Here is a 6,000-nt window from a genome sequence, read left to right as displayed (position 1 = left end):
CGAACGGATCGGGATCACCTCGCCATGGCGTCTCGCAGTCTCTAAAATCACGATGCTTGATCGAGGGGAGTGTTTAACCCGTTAACTGTCACCTGCCATTCCCCGCTTTTAGACGTCACAGATACTGCCGGGGTGTTCGTCCTTGGGCATGAGACTTTGCACTCACGTGCAAGGGTTTTCTCGGGGCGATTCCAAGAAGGGGGACTGCCGGCCAGCTACACGGAGCTGGACCGTCCCCCAGGAAGCTGCCAGCCATTACGTTCCTGGCGGTGTACGAGGACAGTGCCACCAATGCCGTCAAGTGACACGCTTCGTCCGTGCTGGCTGCAGGGGGCACCGGCGTGTTCCGGGTGGCAATACTTTGCTTGCTGGCGAGGCGTGTCACTCGGGGGCGTTGGGGGGCGAGCACCTTTTTAGGAGGCTCATGGACTGCTTGCATCTCGACTTTGAAATCCCTTTTTGCTTTACTCCAGCGATCCACTGCGTTGTTAATCTCACTGCCTGGTCAGGTATGTATCAGTCGCTGTTCCGTTTTATGTGCTGCAATACTTCCTGTGTCTTTGGACTTCGTTAATGGTTTTTTTTCTTACTCCGAAGGGGGTTGTGGGCGAGCAGGCGTCTTGAAGTCCTTCACCGCCACTCTGTGTGCGGGTACATGGTACGTTCAGACCGGTCTTTCTCAACGAGACATCAGCACCTGCACATGTCAGAATTTTTTTGCAGCAGGGGCCCAGGAACATCTCAGTGGGGTTCGGAGCCTTCTGGTGGCTAGAGACGTGGTGACCCTCCAGCCTCCAGGCGTGTGCCCGCCGCCCTGAGGGGAGAGGCCTGCTGCGGTCGAGTGTCTGGGGATAGAAAGTGACCGCGGGCGATCCTCCCAGACCCCACAGCAGAGGCTGCCGACAGAGGCTTCTGCCCCTTCGTCTCCCCGCAGGAAGTGGCTACTGTGTGCATGTCACGGCCTGACAGTTCAGAGGACCCTGGGCCACAGGAGCCTGTAGCCTCATCCCTGCGGATGTGGAGGGGAAGGGCGTGACGGGCAAGGCGAGACAGGGACAGGACCTCGGCCTCCGGAGGCCCCTGTCTGATAGGTCGTATGTCTAGAAACTCATGGCTTTTAGCCCCTCCGAGAGAGGCAGCGATGCCATAATGTCTAATTCTTATGCTTTGAACTACTGTGTAATAATTCCTAGAACGAGCGAGCATTTGCTTTTGCCCACCCTTCCCCCAAAACTCCCCCCATCTGTGAAGGTCCCAATGTCTTCCCAGGCTAATGGCAAAGGGAAAGCGGATTCCCACTTGGAGGAGCCCACGTGCGCCACCTGACTGTAGGGCTTTGCGAGTGGACACTGCAGAAGGACAGGCCAGGTGACGATGCCAGGGACCTTGAAGCAAGGCCAGGATGGCACTCCTTTCCTGGAGGCCGGGCCCCTGAGAACGGGCTGTCCCTCCGTCGTGGAGACACAGTACACACATGCACGGGAGGCCCAGGCCCGCCGAGGGCTGCCACCCCTCCGTGGGGCAGATGTGGCTCCAGACGGGGCAAGTGCTTCTCAAGGTCACCCTGCAAGTACTGGCAGAGGTCCCTGGGCCTGCCAGGCGAACAGAAATAGACACTGACCATGGCTGACCTGGGCGTGTGTCTGATGGGATCGAGCTTCACTTGGCCCCGTTCAAGGAAAAACTGTATTTTCAATAGTGTCAGTGGGTAAAGTCCAAGTTATTTCTCATCAGAGTAAAGATGGATTTACCGGGAAGCAAGTAACTAAAATCAGAAAGGAAAATAGAGATGTTTCTACCACCCTTACAGAGATAAAGGATTATAAGATGATAACATGAACAACTAAACACAAACAAACTAGATAACCTGGAAGACACACACAAATTGCCTAAACTGACTCAGGAAGAACTTGAAAATCTTAATAGACCCATAATGAGTAAGGAGACTGAACCAGTCATCAAAAACCTCCAAACAAAGATACGTCCAGGACCAGATGGCGTCACAGGTAGATTCTACCAAACATTCCAAGAATTAACCATCCTCAAACTCTTTCAGAAAATCGAAGAGGACAGAACACTTCCCAACTTATTGTACGGGGTCAGCGTTAACTTGGCATCAAAGTCACGAGGAAAGAAAATGACAGATTGATAACCCTTATGAAATTATACACAAAAACCCTCAACACGATTTCAGCAAATTGAATCCCACAGCACATGAAAGGGATTCTACACCATGACCAAGTGGGGTTTGTCCTAGTACTGCAAGGGTGGCTCAACATAAGAAAATTAGTCAACATTATGCATCCCGTGAGTACCATGAAGAAGAAAAGGAAACACAATCCTCTCGGTGAATGTGGAAAAGGTATTTAACAAAACCCAACACCCTTTCATGACAAAAACTCCAAGAAAATTCGGAATAGAGGGAACACACCTCAATTGTGGAAAACCCACGGCTAAGATCAGAAGCAAGACAAGGCTATCCATTCTCACCATTTCTAGTCAGCACGATTCTAGGAGCTCTAGCCAGAGCTATTAGGCAAGAAAAAATAAGTAAAAGACATCCAAATTGGAAAGGAAAAGCGAAAGCTATTTTCAGATGACATAATCCGACATGCAGGAAAATCCCCAGAATTCACGAAAAAAAGCTACTTGAACTAGTAAATGGATTCATCGAAGTTTCAGGGCACGAGATTGGCACATCGAAATCAGCTTACGTGCTGGTAACAAACAATCAAAGCAAGAAACGAGGAAAGGGGTTTAATCTACAGTAGCATCTAGAAGAATAAAATGTTTAGGAGGAATAAATCTAACCAAGACGGTAAAAGACTTGTAAGCTGAAAATGACAAAATACTGCTGAAAGAAATGAAAGAAGATTTAAATACATGGAAACGCAGCCCATGTTCACGGATAGGAAGACTTCACATTGTTCCGGTGGCAAAGACTACTCAACGTGACCTACAGAGTCAACACATGTCCTATCGAACTGTCAAGAGCATTATTATTATTTTTTTTTTACAGAAATGGAAAAGCCAATCTTCAAACATATTTGTGCGAGGGGTCCCACACAGTCACAACAATCTTGAAAAAGAAGAATAAAGTTGGAGAACTCACACCTCTCATCTTCAAAACTTACGACAAAGCTATAGTAATTAAAACAGTATGGCAGTGGGACGGGAACAGACGTATAGACCAACGGACCCCAACGGGAAGCCCAGAGAGAAGCCCTCACACATAACAGCCAATGATTTTCAACAAGGCCGCCAAGACCGCTGAGTGGGGAAAAGAACAATCTTTCCAGCAAAAGGTTCTGGGAAAACTGGATATCCACATTAAAAAAAAAAAAAAATTAAGTTAGACCTTTACCTTATGCCAGGTACAAAAATTAACTCAAATTAGATCCAAGACTTAAGAGCTAAAACTAAAACTCTTTTAAAAATACCATTGGGGAGAATCTTTAAGGCGTTGGCTTTTCTAACCGTTTCGTAGCTATGACACCGAAAGTACAGGCAACGGAAGGAAACGCATAGATAAACCTGACTTTACGAGTTTTTGTGCATCGAAGGGCAGCATCGGGACAGCGCAAAGACGATCTACAGAATGGGAGAAAATACTTACGGATCATGAATCTGACGAGAGATAGACATTCAGAATGTGTCCAGAACCCCCACGGTTCAGCAGCAGCGCAACGAGCACCTCGGTTCCGAAACGGGCAGAGGGCTTGCGCAGACGTTTTCCACAAAGACAGAGGGACGGCCAAGAGCACGCGAGGAGCTGCCCGTGGCCGTCGTGTCGTGACCAGACGCACAGCGCGATCCCACCCGGCCCCGACGCGGGCGGCCGCCGCTAACACCGGGCGGGGGGAATCGGGGAGGAGACGCTGGGACCCTCGTGCCTCGCTCGCGGGGATGGATCGTGCGTCCACGGTGGGGCACAGCTGGGCGCCCACCCCCGAGGACGCACCCAAAGTCCGAGGGCGGGGACTCAGAGCGGCATCTGCGCGCCCGCGTTCACGGCGGCCTCATTCACAGCGGGAACCCACGTGTGCATCGACGGGCGAGCGGCAGGTCTGGGGGGACCAGCACGGCACAGGGGGTAAAATCAACAATACCATGAGAACCACGGGCAGCGCCGGGCGGGGACGAGACACATCGGGGGCAGGGGGGCGGGGGGGTCGCTTCGTATGTTACCTAAATGTCTAACCGCTGCGCCGCACACCTGAAACTGATAGCATATTGAATGTCGACTCACGGAAAAACAAAAAAAAATTTTTTAAATAGTAAAATAGCAAAAAAAGGAGAAAAAAAAAAAAGCGGCATCTTTATGCAGTGGCATATTAATCAGCCAGAGAAAGAAATAAAAATTCGGCTCATGCCACAACATAGATGAACCTTGGAAACCTTATGCTGAGTGGAATAAGCCAGACGCAGGACCGATTTGTGTGATGCCCTGTGGAGGAGGCGCCTGCAGTAAGCAGGCGAAGTCACGGACGGAGGCTGCCGCGGGCTGGGGCCAGGAGGGAAGGGCGGTCCTCGTTTCGTGGGCACAAACGTTCTATTTGGGATGGCAGAAGAGTTTTGGTGTAGATAGTGTTGTTAATGATACAGCATTGTGAATGTTTTTAATGCCACTGAACTGTATACTTACAAATGGTTAAAATAATAAATATTATTTATGTCTATTTTACCATGATGGAAAAAATAGTGGCGGGTTGTTATAAGGATGGAGGAAGATACCCAAGCTCGCCAGGATCCCACGCCGTGCACAAATGCAGATGGTCCACAGGCCTGAGTGGGCACGGAGATGCGTGCACGCACGTACATTCCCAGGGGTACACAGAGACAGGTGTGCGAGCTCAGGCGACAGGTGCCCGGGTGTGGGACCGGTGCCCAGGTGTGCGAGTTCGGCCCTGCGCCTGCCTGCGGCAGCGGGCCGTGCTGCGTAAACACCGCGCACAGCCGGGCGCACACGGGGACACGTGTGTGCTCCCTCGCAGGTGTGGGCGCACGTTCCTGACCTCGCGCCGACGCCCGCGATAACGCGCAGGTGCACGGGCAGCCTCACGGGCGGGCAGACTCGCCCGCCACACCCGTGCGCGCGCACCTCCATGCCCGCGGACGCCCCGACGCGCGCCCTGGCCCCCCGGCGCGACCCTGGTGGGGAACAGTTTCCACGGCTCGCTGCGAGCCCGTCGCCGGTTGGGACTTGCTTCATTGCTGCTGGAGAAGAGCAGCCGTCGGCATCGTCCGACCCGAGCCAGCTCGCGGGGCGGGCGCCCTCCGGAGCCAGGCCCGGCCTCGGGAATGCGGGGCAGTGGGCGGGAGGCGAGAAAAACGCGTTCGCCCCGTGATTTAAACGTCTGCGCGTGGCACCCAGGCGCAGCCTGGGCCGGCCCCGCCGTGGGCGCGTGAGGGGCAGGCGGGGCCGGCGGGCCGCGGGGCCCCTGCCGGGCTCAGGCGTCCGTCCCTGGGCAGCTTGCCCCGCCCCTCCGCGGGCCCCGGCTGTCCCAGTCCCAATTCAAGCACAACGGGGTAGGTGGCCTCCTGGCCGCCCTCCCGCCCGCCCCGCCTCGGCCCCGCTGAAGCCCTGGGGGCTGTCACCGCCCTCCTGCTCCCCCGGTCCCCGACCACCGCACCCAGGCTCGCTCCGGCAGGCTCTGGGCTCTCCCTAAGCGGCGCTCCACAGCCCTGCGCTCCAGACATCCCCCCTGTCTGCCGGCCCTCCGGCCTTGACCATCCTCAGCTGGACTGTCCACCAACTCTTCGTATTTCCATCACTTGCGAGTGGTTCCAAGCCAGGGCTCGTGGTGGACCAACGGGACGTGGCTGGCAGCCGGAGACGGCTCCTGACGGGGACCTGACGGGAACTGTGGGGTTCTGCACCCTCCCCCGCCCAGCAGATGAGTCGGACGCGGTCGTAGGGAAGTCCGCGGGCCAGTCAACCCTGCCCTCGATGAACACCTTGCCTCAGGTACGCCGCGTCGCAGAGGTCTGCGGCTCCCG

This window comes from Rousettus aegyptiacus, unplaced genomic scaffold (assembly GCF_014176215.1).
Source record: "Rousettus aegyptiacus isolate mRouAeg1 unplaced genomic scaffold, mRouAeg1.p scaffold_m13_p_5, whole genome shotgun sequence".
Lineage (NCBI taxonomy): Eukaryota > Metazoa > Chordata > Mammalia > Chiroptera > Pteropodidae > Rousettus > Rousettus aegyptiacus.
The sequence above is the reverse complement of the archived record's forward strand: the minus strand, read 5'-3'. Positions refer to the sequence as shown.